Genomic DNA, 14919 nt, shown 5'->3' with positions numbered 1-14919 from the left:
AAATTTGTTAATCAGTTGACTTTAAAGTAAAGAGATTATCCTGGACTAGCGAAGTATCCAGTGTAGTCACAACGATCCTTTAAATGTGGAAAATGAAGGTGAAGCATCTGTGTCAGAGTGAAGCCATGTGAGAAAGACTCCACCAGCCATTGCTGGTGTGGAAGATGGAACGGGCCACAGGCCAAAGAATGTGGGCAGCCAAGAGGAGCTGGAAAAGGCAAGGAAATCTTCTCCTCCTAGAGCCTCCAGAAAGAAGTGCAGTCTGCCACCACCTGCCATCCTCTATTCTTCTGACTCTTTCTTTTGAATAGTGTTTACTACATGTTTTACAAGCCTGATAACCTATATTAGATTTTTTAAGGGAGAAATGAGATGTTTTGGATATCTGACCTCCAGAACTACAAAATAATAAGCATGTGCTGCTTAAAGCCACCAAGTTTGTGGCAATTCATTATAACAGCAGTAGAAAACTAATACAGAAACTAATTGGAACGCTCCTAAATGTCTGATGAATGCATAATGAGTACAAAAATTGTTGTGATGGGAAAGCAAAACTTGGCATTATCTAATAAAGTTAAAAATACATCCACCATATGACCCAGCAATCTCATTCCTAGATATTTAAACATTGATCCACTCAAATGTTTATTGCTACTTTTTTCATAATTTATCTCTGATTAGTAGATAAATATGTAGTGGTATATTCACAACGGAATGCTCAGTAATAAAAAGGGGGTGAACTCACTAAAGAAAAGGGATGCAAACAGTAACAAGGATGACTCTCGAATGTAATGAAGTGAAAGAAACCAGACTCAGAAGTCTATGTATACTCTGTGACTATGTTCATATGACTTTGTGGAAAAGACAGAACTATAGGGAAAGGAAACAGGCCACCGGTTCCCAGGGACTGGATGGGTGAGGGGATTGATGGTAAAGGGGGTGATGGAACTATATCAGATTGTGGTGGTGGTTACATGCTTGTATGTGTTTGTCAAAACTCATAGAATTGTGTACCAAAAAAGGGTAAACTTCACTGTTTGTAAATTTTACCTCAGTAAGCTTGAATATATGTATAAATTCTCCATGCAAGACAAGCTGCCTTTGAAGTCAAGGAATCTAAGAAACCCTGTCTACTGATGGCCCCTTGCTATTATCTCATAAGAGTTACTTTTTAGAAAAAGAAATTTTAGAACTGGAAGGAATTTTTTTTTTAACATCTTTATTAGAGTATAATTGCTTTACAGTGGTGTGTTAGCTTCTGCTTTATGACAAAGTGAATCAGCTATACATATACATATATCCCCATATCTCCTCCCTCTTGCATCTGTCTCCCTCCCACCCTCCCTATCCCACCCCTCTAGGTGCTCACAAAACACCGACCTGATCTCCCTGTGCTATGTGGCTGCTTCCCACTACCTATGTATTTTACATTTGGTAGTGTATAATGTCCATGCCACTCTCTCACTTCGTCCCAGCTTACCCTTCCCCCTTCCCGTGTCCTCAAGTCCATTCTCTACATCTGCATCTTTATTCCTGTCCTGCCCCTAGGTTCTTCATGACCTTTTTTTTTTTAGATTCCATATATATGTGTTAGCATACAGTATTTGTTTTTCTCTTTCCAACTTACTTCACTCTGTATGACAGACTCTAGGTCCATCCACCTCACTACAAAGAACTCAATTTCATTTCTTTTTATGGCTGAGTAATATTCCATTGTATATATGTGCCACATCTTCTTTATCCATTCCTCTGTCGATGGACACTTAGGTTACTTCCACGTCCTGAACTTTCCCTTTTAAGATTCTGTGCTCTGCAAAGGGGAAAGGTGGAGGGGAGGGATAAACTAGGAGTTTGGGATTAACATATACACACGGCTATATATAAAATAGGTAATCAACAAGGACCTACTGCATAGCACAGGGAACTCTACTCCATATCCTGTAATAACCTGTACAGGAAAAGAATCTGAAAAAAAAAAAAATGAAGTATGTGAATTTCACTGTACATATTCTCACATTACATGAGACCAAATGGATTTCTATAGTATCTTATTACACAGGACAAGAATAAGGATTGGTGGCTTTAAGTAGCTTTCAATAGAAGGTAGGTGCAATATGGTCTCAGTTCATTAATGTGAGTCTGATTCTGTTAGTTCCACTGACCTCCTGGGATCTAGTCCATAATATCCAGTCAGCACATCTTTCATTAAACAGCGATGTATAGCAGGGATGTACTTGCTTCATTCATTCAGTAATTTATTGAGCACCTACTATGTGCCAGAACTGGGCTTAATGTTTTCCATCCATTACCTCAGTGAGTCCTGTATAACATTCCTAGAACAGTCCAGTCCTTCCTTCAGTTTTCTGAGCCACTCCTGTGTCTCTCCCAGCTGGTGACCCAATACATTGCATTCTTGTTGGTTGACTTGTTTTAGACCAGTTCGAGATGGATAACTTGTAATTGCAAGAGTCCTGACAAATAGAAAAGAAATCACTAAAGAAGAAATCCAAATGTCATTGTATGTATGCGAAGTTCTTTACCACCCTAAGAATTAATAAACTGAAGTGAAATAGTAATATCATTAGCTCTCTATCAAACTAAAGAAGACCAAAAAGTATACTGATACTCAGGGCTGGTTAAGGTACAGGAAGTGAACTCTTATAAACTCCTGGTGGGCGTGTAACTTCAAAAGCCACCTGAACCTGTGAATCAGCATGTGGCATGTGCATTCCTGTTAACCTAGCAATTCCTCCTCTAGTAATTGATTCTGAGGAAATAATTGTATAAACTTACAAAGGTGCATGTACAAGAATGTTTACTGCAGAATTGTTCATAATAATAAAAAATTGGAAGAAGCCCAAACGTCCCTATTTGGGGGATTTTTTTGGGGTAACATTTGATTTATAACATTGTATGTTTCATGTGTATGCCATTATATTTCTACTTCTGTATGCCCTAGAATGTGCTCACCACCAAAAATTTATCCTCCGTCCATCACCATACAGTTGATCCCCTTTACCCATTTCTCCTTACCTCTGGCCTCTTCCCCTCTGGTAACCACTACTCTGTTCTCTGTATCTACTTGTTTTGTTTTTGTTTGGTTTGTTTTGTTCATTTATTTTGGTTTTCTTTGTTTATATGCTTTTTACTTCCTCACATGAGTGAAATAATCTTTCTCCACCTGACTTATTTCACTTAATGTAATACCCTTAAGGTCCATCCCTATTGTCACAAATGACAATATTTCATCTTTTTTATGGCTGAGTAGTACTCCATTGTGTTTATGTTTACATGTATGTATGCATGTATATATCACATCTTCTTTATCCATTCATACATTGATGGGCACTTAGGTTATTTCCAAATCTTGGCTGTTATAGATATCTTTTGAGATTAGTGTTTTCATATTATTTGAATAAATAACCAGAAGTGGGATACCGAGGTTACATGATAGTTCTATTCTTATTTTTTGAGGAATCTCCATATTGTCTTTCATGGTGGCTGCACCAATTTACATTCCCACTAACAGTGCATGAGGGCTCCCTTTTCTCTACATCCTTATCAACACTTGTTATTTCTTTTTTTTTATAATAACCATTCTCATAGGTGTGAGGTGATATCTCATTGTGGTTTTGATTTGCATTTCCCTAATCATTAGTGATGTTGAACCTCTTTTCATGTGCCTGTTGGCCATCAGTGTGTATTTGTTGAGAAAAAAATGTCTTTTTAGCTCATCTGCCCATTTTTTCATTGGAGTGTTTGGTTTTTTGTTGTTGAGTTGTATGAGTTCTTTATATATTTTGGGTATTAGCCCCTTATGTGACCTATCTTCTGCCATTCAGTAGGTTGTCTTTTCATTTTTTTTTTTTTTTGATGGTTTCCTTGCTGTGCAGAAGCTTTTTAGTTTAATATAATCCCAATTGTTTATTTTTGCTTTTGTTTCCCTTGCCTAAAGGGACACATCTAGAAGGCTATTGTAAGACCAATATCAGAGAACATACTATATATGTTTTCTTCTGGAAGTTTTAGGGTTTCAGGTCTTATATTGAAGTTTTTAACCATTTTGAGTTAATATTTGTGTATGGTGTGAGATAGTGGTCTAGTTTTATCTTTTTGCATTTGGCTGTCCAGTTTTGGGGAAATTAACTTTTTAAATGATGGTATGGTGATAGAGTAGAATACTGTTCAACGGTTTTAATGATTACAGCAGATCCTTAAGTAGTGACATTTGAAAATGTCTACAGTGTACTTTCATGTGATCAAAACGCGATACAGAATAGGAAATATAGCGTGACCTATTTTTCATTTAAGATGTATGTGTTTATATGTATGCATAAAAGAATCTGGATGATCTGGTTATCTCATGGGGACTCAGGATAATGAAGGAAATTTTACTTCTGCTGAATTGTTTAAATATTTCACAAAAAGTTTATATTATTTAAAAATTCAAAAATATGTTGCCATATTCTTATGGGAGGAAAGGATGTAGGGAAAGGATTAGACCCATAGCCTTGGGAATAATCACATCATGGAAGAAGTGAGCTACTTAGGCTTTAGTTAAACCTTCCGTGAATGCAGAGTAGCTACAGATTGACAGACAAGATTTGGAAGGAACATGTAAAATTTTCATATGGTCCAAAACATAGGAGCTAATCTGGAGCTGGGTTAAATCTCCACAGCTTTTCCCCCTTCTGTGCCAAGTGCACCACCATTAGAAGTAGACCCCTATGCCCAGCCCCTACTCCACTAACAGCAGTTTTGCTCTACTGAATTCAGTGACATGACTCCATCACTGGGATTCGTAGAACACTGGCAGTCTTTACTGAGAGGGCAGAGAAGGTTTAGGTTTCCCCACTTTTAGGTTGAACCATTTGAAATTGCCACCACTGAACCACTTTGACCTATAGAAAGGTCAACCTATGATTCATCAAAACACACTCTAACACAGAAGTTTATATTTTATACAGTCTGTACGAAATGGTGTCTTCAGCAGCCCATAACTACTGATCAAGAGGCAGCATATATTCAGTCTGAGTGGGTATTTGGTCTCCCAAGTTTGGATGATATAAAAAGGCATGGTTGCACGATCTGAACTGTGTACAGTTGCTAACGTTATTTCAAAAATGTTGGTAGAAACTCATTTCAAAGCTCTCCTCCTGCCACCACCCACGTACCACACGAATTTCTATCCCATCTCTGTTTTTTCACACTTACTAGAAGAAGCTTTTAGAATATCTTGTTGTTTTTGCTTCAGAGAACTATTAAACACAGAGGCAAAGCGTAAAATCAAACTGTGAAGGTTCTCAGAAGCTAAAGTATGCTCTGTCAAAGATGTGAGAGCAAAGCTAAATCAAATAATGACTTGTAATTTTTAGGTGGCCTAAGTTATAAATTGCAAGGCAGCAAAGATAATTAAGAATAATGTTAGAAAAGGTAGACTCAACATAAATCATATAAAAAGGATAACAAGGTTTATCAACTGGACCAATTTTGAGGCAGGTTTTAAGTTGGGTATGTTTGGAAGGCACCAAAGCAGATGATTAGATACAGTATTCAGCTTAATGTGCAGGAAAAGCAATTGGGATGAAGCAAATCAGTTTCCTGACTCTGATGCAGGGAATGTGGAGGGGTTTATTAAATATAAATTTAAATTTAGATTTATGGCCAATGTTGATCAACTAGAAAGAAACTGACATTATCGTATCATTATTTTTTAATTTCTAGCTTCAGATGCCTTATTAAACAAACAAAAAATAGACTAAAAGAAAAAAGTCAGCATCAGTTTCAGAATAAATTTTGCCTTTTCCCATAATTATTTCATTCTATACTCATTTATTCCCTGCATCAGTGTCACAGAGAGCGCACTGCAAGTATAGAACATTATGTTAAGGTGTAGATGAGACACAGGGGGAAGACATTTTCTAATATTGACCTTTTATATAAATGAATCAAGTTATTCACATTTTAAAAGATCTTTCTATGACTGATGATGCCAGAAGCAATAGAATTTGTCTAGGGAAAGTAGTGCCGGGTATCAATTTCTTAGGAGGTGTTTTCTAAGCAAAGTCAGATGTACTGAGGTATGAGGATGAGCAGAGAGGACAGATGTGGGAGGTATCCAGAGGGGTTGTCACTCCCATGTACTGGGGTGAATAAAACTCAGCTACTTCATTCTGGGAGATGCTGCTGAGTGCTGGTGTGACAAGGCAGTGTGCCCCTTTCAGACACTCCCCCACCCTTACGCTGCTTTGCCTAGGAGACCCAGCACGGAGTGCAAATGAAACCAGTGTAAGGTGGAACCCTGGAGAGGGATGTTACTCAGGTTTTACCATGTAACGGGAGGGGGCAGAGAACAGCTTAAAAACTTGAGATGTGATTAGGTCATGAATGTGGAGCCATCTGGAGAAACCGAGGAGAAAGAAGGACTATGCCCTACCCTGGAATAAGCCAGCTGCTGACTTTCCGTGAATGGTGAGTTTATTTTCCAGGGTCATCTACCAGGACCTCTGCCATTGCTCAGGGTTGTCCGAAGTCCCAGATATTCCATTCCCACCACCGTATGGGAGTAGACCCACCTGTCGCCGCTGATTGATTCCTAAATCCTTGATTCCCCAGGTGTGAATATAGTTTCCCGGTGCAATTCCCACCTGACTGGATTGTCAAGGTGTCGTGCCTTGGCTCGCTGACTCAGAGTCTCTACAGATTCCTTCCCGTTAGCAGACTTCTAGTCATTGCCATCTCAAGGCCACTTGTCCTTTTGCCACTTCTAGCCTGTCAGTGAAATAGCTCAGTCCTCCCCTGCTCTGGGGGATTGGAAGAGAGCCTCTTTCTCCCCTAGAGGGGTTGGAATGAGAAGAATTTAGGGCAGATGGGTGGAGATGGGTGTTTTATCTTGCCCATTTGCTAATATTGTTAGCACTAAGTAGAAAAGGAGTTTCTGGTCCCCTACCCCACACCCAAGCCCACTTAGGAGGCCCTCGAAGGCCCCAGTGAGCCCCAACTCCAAGTCACGTATCCATAATGGCAGCATTTGTTTCCATAGTGCACATGTGATACATCGTGATAGGTTGATGACGGAAGATACCCAGGATAGTTTTCAATGGTATAAATATGTACCCGATGACTATTTGAGTAACATAACTATCACATTGCATCAAACTCATGAATTTATGGATTGTGTAGGATGAAGCTATGGTAGAAGTGGTGAGTTTATTTAAAGAATAAACATACAGGTGGTACAGAGATATTGAAAAATAATGAAGGGCCGCACAAATGACTGGAGGTCAAGGGCACTCACGCTAGAGGATTTAGGAGCACAGGTGAGACACCCACAGCAGCGGGCCTGGATGGTTCTACCAGGAGCCTTGTGCAGAGCTGGGTCCTTGATTTTACACTCCGCCCTAGAGATTGCCATGATGCCAGGTTGAAGCAAACTTTCCCTTGTCCAAAACGTTTGGCATGTCCCAGTCCATGAGCCAACGCCAGAATGCAGGATAAAGATGAGCTCCCGTTGTGTTTGCCAACTTTGGACCCAGGTTCCAGCTTCTCCCCTGGACCCTCAAACACGAAAGTGTTGACGATGCTTCTCCCAGTACCATGGTGGTTGGGGCCCCTCCTTCTAGGGGTGACTCCGCCGAGTGCTGCTAGACAACCCGGTTGGGGCGGGTGGGTGATTCATGGAGGGACTCAGACGTGAGCTCCCCCACCTACCCTCAGTGGGGATCAAGGCCGTTTGGGGGTACTATCCTCCACGGAGCCAGGGGAGGGGAAATTTTCTCCATCAGTATCTGTAATAATAAGGGTCAGCATTTAGAGTGGTCCTCTGAGTCAGGATCTGTGGAGTAATGTGAGAAAATATTCATGGACAAACACTGATATGGATATTCAGAAATTTTACTTGTTTTCTTCCTGGTTCTGGGCGTTGTTAAAACTACTTGAGGTTTTACGGTTAGTAAGTGAGGAGTTACTGAATATTAATAGAAAATACCTATATGGTAAGTGTATTAGTTTCCTAGGGCTGCTATAACAAATTACCACAAACTTGGTAGCTTAAAATAATAGGAACATAGTCTCTCACAGTTCTGGGAGTTCAAAATCAATGTGTCAGCAGGACCATGTTTCCTCTGGAGGCTCTGGGGAGAACCCATTTCTTGACTCCTCTGGTTTCTGGGGGACTTTTCGTATTCCTTGGCATTCCTTGGCTTGTGACCACATTACTCCAATCTCTGCCTTCATCTTCACATCACCTTTTCTTCTATGTGTGTTTCTCCTCCTTTGTCTGCTTCTTATAAGGACACTTGTGACTGAATTTAGAACCCAACCCAGATAATCCAGGATAATCTCTCCACCTCAAAATCCTTAATTTAATCACATCTTCAAAGACCCTTCTTTCAAATAAGGTAATACTCACAGGTTCCAGGTTATATTAGTCATAGTATTCCAGAGAAACAGGACCAACAGGATGTGTGTGTGTGTGTACACACAGAGAGATGCATATATATGTCCACACACAATAGGTTGTATATGTGTGTGTATATATATGTACACACACACCTCAGAGATAGTGCAGGTTCGGTTCCAGACTGCCACAATAAAGGAACTAAAATATCACAATGAAGCAAGTCACATGGATTTTTTTGGTTTCCCAGGGTATATAAAAGTTTTGTTTACACTATAATGTAGTCTATTAAGTGTGCAATAGCATTACGTCTAAAAAAAGAAGTACATACTTTAATTTAAAAATACTTTATTGCTTGAAAATGCTAACCATCTTCTAAGCCTTCAGTAAGTTGTAGCAGTAACATCAAAGATTGCTGATCACAGATCACTGTAACAAATATAATAATAATGAAAAAGTTTGAAATATTGTGAGGGTTACCAAAACGTGACACAGAGACATGAAGTGAGCAAATGCTATTGGAAATATGGCGCCGATAGACTTGCTCGATGCAAAGTTGCCACCAACCTTCAGTTTGTAAAAAAAAAATGCAGTATCTGTGAAGCTCAATAAAGCAAAGTGCAATAAAATGAGGTATAGTATGCATATATATACATATATGTGTATATATGTGTGTATACACACACACACACACACACACATAGATTGATTGACTGATTGATTGAGAGATTTATTTTAAGGAATTGTCTGATGGTACTGTGAGGGGCTTGGTGCGTCCAAAATCTGCAGGGTAGGCCAACAGGCTGCAGACCTAGGAAGGAGTTGACGTTCAAGTCCAAAAGTAGTCTGCAGGCAGAATTCCTTCTTGCTCAGAGAAGGTCAGTCTTTGTTCTATTAAGGCCTTCAACTGATTGGATAAGGCTCACACACATTATGGAAGGTAATCTGGTTTATTCAAAGTCTACTTATTTAAATGTTAACTTCATCCAAGAAACACTTCATAGAAAAATCTGGAATAATGTTTGACCAAATATTTGGACACCATGGTCCTGCCAAGCTGATACATAAAATTAACTATCACCCAGGGATTCAGCTGTGGGCATATCTTTGGGAGCCATTATCGGCCTACCATAATAAACATATATTATTTACTATGGTAGGCTGATACCATAGTAAATACATGCTTATGTACTTCTCTAAACTTTTATATATTAACTCATTTAATAGTCACAACAACTTTAGAGGTAGAATTATTATTATCTCACCTTACAAAAACAGAAACTGAAACAGAGAAGATAAGGAATTTGACTAAAATCACACAGTTTGTAAATGATGGAGCCAGGGTTTGGAGTCAAAGTCTGGTTTAATCCATCAAATTTGGACTAAGGGGTCATCTTTCTGGTAAATCTCCATCTTTATTGTGTCATGGACCTTTGAATTACATTCAGTATTTCACATTTCTGCTGTATATTTTTTACTTGCTAATTCATTGTATGAGAATAATAAATGCTAAGGGTAGGGCAGTTTCTGTAGTAATTTCTCCTTTTTCCTCTTCTTTCTCATCTTCCTACTGCAGCGATTATATCGCACCCTGTTTTGACTTCTTACACCTACCTCGAAAGTGGCCTCTGCCTTCATTTGACACTTGATAAACACTTACCGGGTCTTGTCTCATGCCAGGCCCTATTCCAGGTGTTGGAGGCACAGTGAGAACTCTGTGTTTTATGTCAGGGCTAGCAGCTTCCTCCTGAACCCATGTGTTATTCCATTATCTTTCCCTGAGCAGATGCCAGAAATTGGCTCAGAGGAACTAAGAGGAAGGCTGGCCTCTGATTCAGTTCAGACCTAAAGGGGTTGGTGAGATACTTTGAGTATCTGCTGATCTTGGGAGAAGATAGCAAGGGTGTTAAAGTATTTATAATCATCCAGGCCTTTCCTTATCTCAAAACCTGGGTATGGCCAAGAAATCCAGCACATCACAAGGATGAGCCGGACAGATGTAAATAAAGATCCAGGTAGAGCTTAGGCAGCTTTATGCTGCTGCTGCTTCCCGGGCTTCCAGCAGAACAAAGAGAATCTCCATCTTCTTAAACTGAAACTTCGTAAAACTAAGGAGATTTCAGTATCTGTTTCCCTCTTCCTAAAAACTGCTTTCGAAAGATTGAGATTTTAATGTCTAATGTTGTGTATTTTCTGTTACAATTAAAGTTTAACGAGAATCCTTTTCTATTTCAGTAGGGCTTCTGTTTTCTAAGTGCTTTCACACATGTGATCTGGTTCAGCCTCCCAACAACCCCACTGGATAGATAGGACAGGAAGGTGCCTCATGTTATAGATGAAGACACCCAGACTTGGGGGAGTGAAGTGCCCAATAAAGTCTGAACAGTAACCACAGGCACCTCTGTTTTAGAAAGATAAGAACTGCCATGGTCCTTTATCATCTCTCCACCATCGAAATGATTTTCTTGAGCTGGCTAAGGCCTAACAGTTCGTTGAATAAAGTCAGGTTATTGAAAATGACCAAATACATTCTATGCAAAAATTTAAGTACTCTACATAATTTCAGTCCATTATAACCTATTATGATACAATGAGGGAAACATATTAATTTTTATTGCACTTATTTTTTGTAGCACAGTCTCATGACAGAAACTGAGCCACTTGGATAAAACTGCTCCAACCTGACCTGATTAATCGGTCAATCTTTAAGTCCTAGCTACAGATGAATATAAAAAGAATCCTTTTTGCCTGGGAAAATGTGAATGCATATTCTACATGGGGGGTTTGAAAGTGGTGATTTTACTCTCATATTATTTATGCTAACAGTTTTCTAAACCAAGTTTTACCAGAGCTTCTAGAGCACGTATACCCCACACATGGAGATACCTACATACATACACTAGATACAGTTAAAAGCATAAACTGAGGTATCGGACCACTCACATATATCAGTAATAAGCTCTGTGACCTTAGATAAATTACTGAATCTCTCTAAGAATTGTCTTCATTTTCCAGAGATAGGAAATTAATCATTTGATCTGTCTCATGGACTTGTTTTGACAATTAAGTGATATAAGGACTGGACAATGGTAGGTGTAATTGCTTGCCGGTGATTAAGGCTCAGTACGTATTATCTATTGTTGTTACATTCACAGGTCAGTCTCATCTACCCAGAGTGCCTTAGACAGCAATACAAAGGAGAGTATAAAAGAGAACCAGAGGGCAAAAATCAAAAGGCCTGTGTATTCCTTTCCTACTGCTGTTATAACAAATTACCACAAATCTACAAGTAAAAAACAACATGAATTTATTATCTTACAGTTCTGGAGATCAGAAGCCTGATATCAGTTTCACTGGGCTAAAATCAAGGTGCCAGCAGGCCTGCATTCCTTCTGGAGGCTCTAGGGGAGAATCTGATTCCTTGTCCTTTCCAACTCCTAGATTGAGTATATATAAGTCCATGCCACTCTCTCACTTCGTCCCGGGTTACCCCTCCCCCTCCCCGTGCCCTCAAGTCCATTCTCTACGTCCTCGTCTTTATTCCTGTCCTGCCCTGTTACTTTTAGAGGCAAGCCTTTTCCTTCCATACTTTTGAAGTTAGTTTTAGATAGGGTTTGGAGTATCGGGTTGCCTTTTCTCTGGGTTTGAGGAACAGGAAAATTAAGCTTAAATGCAAAGTTGCCTCCAAGTTACCAAGTGTTTTGGTAAAGTACAACAACTGGTGAGGAAAGAAAGAAACCAGGCAGTCCCATAGAAAATAAAGGCATCAGGATAGGGTATGGATTTTTAAAGCCGTGTGTAATCTTTTCAGCATGTCTGAATGATTTGAATTAGAATGTTAGAGCCCATTATTTTCTGTAGTTTTAAAATGACCATGAAAATGTATACTCGTCCACAGCCCAGGGTTAGGAGAAACAAAGGTACCAGATGGAAATCACAGAGTATGTTTGATGAAATCTCTGTACTTAGGAGACCTCTAATACCCTTTGCTGCTCTGTTCTAAATCTTATTTTAATTCGGCTTTCGTGAAATTTTGAGACTAGAATAGTCTGGACTCAGCTCAAGAATAAATCAGTACCAAATGAAAGGCAGTCATACAAAGAAAAACCTCTTCCAGCCCTGGCACCGCGGCTCCAAGTTTGAAGTGACCAGGGAACACACATTTGCCTTAGAATGACCCCCTATTGACAAGGTAAGTTGACTAGATGAGGTTAACGTCTGAATCTCCATGTCAGCCACCCTCTGGAATCAAAGAGTCGCTTTTCTGCAAAGGGGGAGATTGTAAATACAAATGAAATACTAGATATGAAATTCTTTTGAAAGGTCTAAAGTACTACACAAATGCAGACTGTTAACATTTTCAGTAGATTTGTTCATATTCCACAGAGGCATGTTTGCTGCAGATCAGGTATCACATGCCTATTGGAATCAGATCTGGTTTCAAAGCCACCATTTACTAAACATCACAGCCTGCGCAAATTTTGTAACTTCACTGAGCTTTAATTTTTTTCATCTTTTATTGGGAATAATAGGAACTTCATAGTCAGGAAGGTTAAGCAAGAAGGGTCTGGCACAGTGATTCAGTTAACATTAGTTTCATTCACTTACTTCCTCACAGCACGAGGGTCGGTAACATCTCTCTATGAATGTGGATGTCCTCGGTGCAGGATTTTGCACGTGACTGCTGAAACTCTGAACCTACAGTGAATAGAAGTCACCATAAGATGTGGTCCTTTGGCTAGCCCAAACAGGAAATCACTACATGCCTCGAAGTAAACCAAAGGTTAGGTCACCTGGCACAAATTGGAGATGTTGAACCTTATCAGGTGGAGTGTTTGCCTACCTATCAGGCGAGCCCTCCTGGCTGAAGTTCACAAACCTCTTGAGTCTGAGAAGAAATTAGAAATGTCAAGGGCAGAAAGCGCCTGTGACTATTCTACACAGTGATAATTCAGAATCTTACACCATTTGAGAGAGAAGGGCGGGGCAGGGAGTAGAGGGAGAGAGAGAGAGAGAGGTTGAGAGGTTTCACTTCCATAAGATTGCTAACTGCCCCCGAGACTCAACGTCAAAGACGGGCATTGTTTTTGAGAATTGGCACTTTTCAAAACCCTTGTGTGCCAGTTATGTTCCAAGCATGCTAACTACTTTACATCCGTTATCTCATGTAAGGCTCAGATGACAACTTTATGAAGAGGTACAATTATTATCACAGTTTCTAGGTCACCACGCAGCTAATCCAGCTTTAAAGTCCATGCTGGCAATGATCTTGTGTTGTCATGTCCTCAGGAGAACCTCTTTCAGATAAATCCACAGATAAAAGAGAGTATTTCGCATTGTGTGCGATTGTACCCCTGGCTGTTTGAAGATAATTTTAAGTTGTTCATGACATTAAGTAACTTTGACTAGCATAGTAAGAAAATTACTCCCTTCCTTTTTTTGTACCACAAGGAGAACCTCTCAGCCTGGTGTTGGCATCTCTTAACTCCTCTAACGCTTTTTAATCCCCAAGAGAGCAGACCTCAGGCTGATGAGATTTCTGTTGCCAGTACTGTCTAGCTAGAAATTAATATCTGTTCTTGCTTTCAGTATGTATTTTTAATTAATTTCTAATTACTGCTGTACTCCTATTTATGGGAGTGGGATACATGTTTCCTTTTTAAATATATTTCCATTTATTATAAATTTACTTCCATTAAAAATAGCTTTAAGGTGTATACCTAAGACCAATATGTTGTATGTCAATTATAAATAAATAAATAAATAAATAAATAGGAGGAAGAGGAGGAAGGGGATTCCCACCAGGAAAATGAGAAGTAGACAGAGGTTTCCTCAGCAAATCTCCATGTGAGGCTCCCTCCATGCAAAGTCAGGGTGAAAAATAGAGTTAAGAGGACGACTGATGGAGCAGTGAGGGAGATGGGACTGTCTTGGGTGGCTGCCAGGTTTCAGATTAGATTCAACTTTTCTCAGCCAAGATTCCTGGAAGCATCAAAAGCTCTGACGTACAGAGGTGTCTACTGTATATAGTAAATTAATTCACTATCCTCCTAAGCATCTAGAATGGTTCTATCTGTGTGCAAAGAAAAAATAGCTTTTAGGAATGTTACTGAGTAAATAATAGTACAGGTGGCGTAAAAATCATCAAATGTGTTACAACAGCAATGCTCAGAAACGTGGTGTATTCTAGACCAAAATTTGAGACATTCTCCACTGAAATACAATAGAGGCGCTCTAATAGAAGCCACTGTAAAAGGGTGAATCCTGCCCTCAAGTAAGAGCTGCAGTCCCAGTGGTTTTCCATCAGGGGCAGTTTTCTCCCCCTGGGAACATTTGGCAATGTCTGGACACATTTGGTTGTTAAAAATCTGGAGGATGGAGATGGGTGTTGTACTACTGGCATCTAGTGGGTGGAGACCAGGAATGTTGCTAAACATCCCACAGTGCACGGGACAGCTCACCACAAACAGTTACCCAGTAGTGTTGAGGGGGAGAAACCCTGCTCTGTCCTGACTGTAAGT

Source organism: Balaenoptera physalus, assembly GCF_965194825.1.
Source record: "Balaenoptera physalus genome assembly, chromosome: 11".
NCBI lineage: Eukaryota > Metazoa > Chordata > Mammalia > Artiodactyla > Balaenopteridae > Balaenoptera > Balaenoptera physalus.
The sequence above is the reverse complement of the archived record's forward strand: the minus strand, read 5'-3'. Positions refer to the sequence as shown.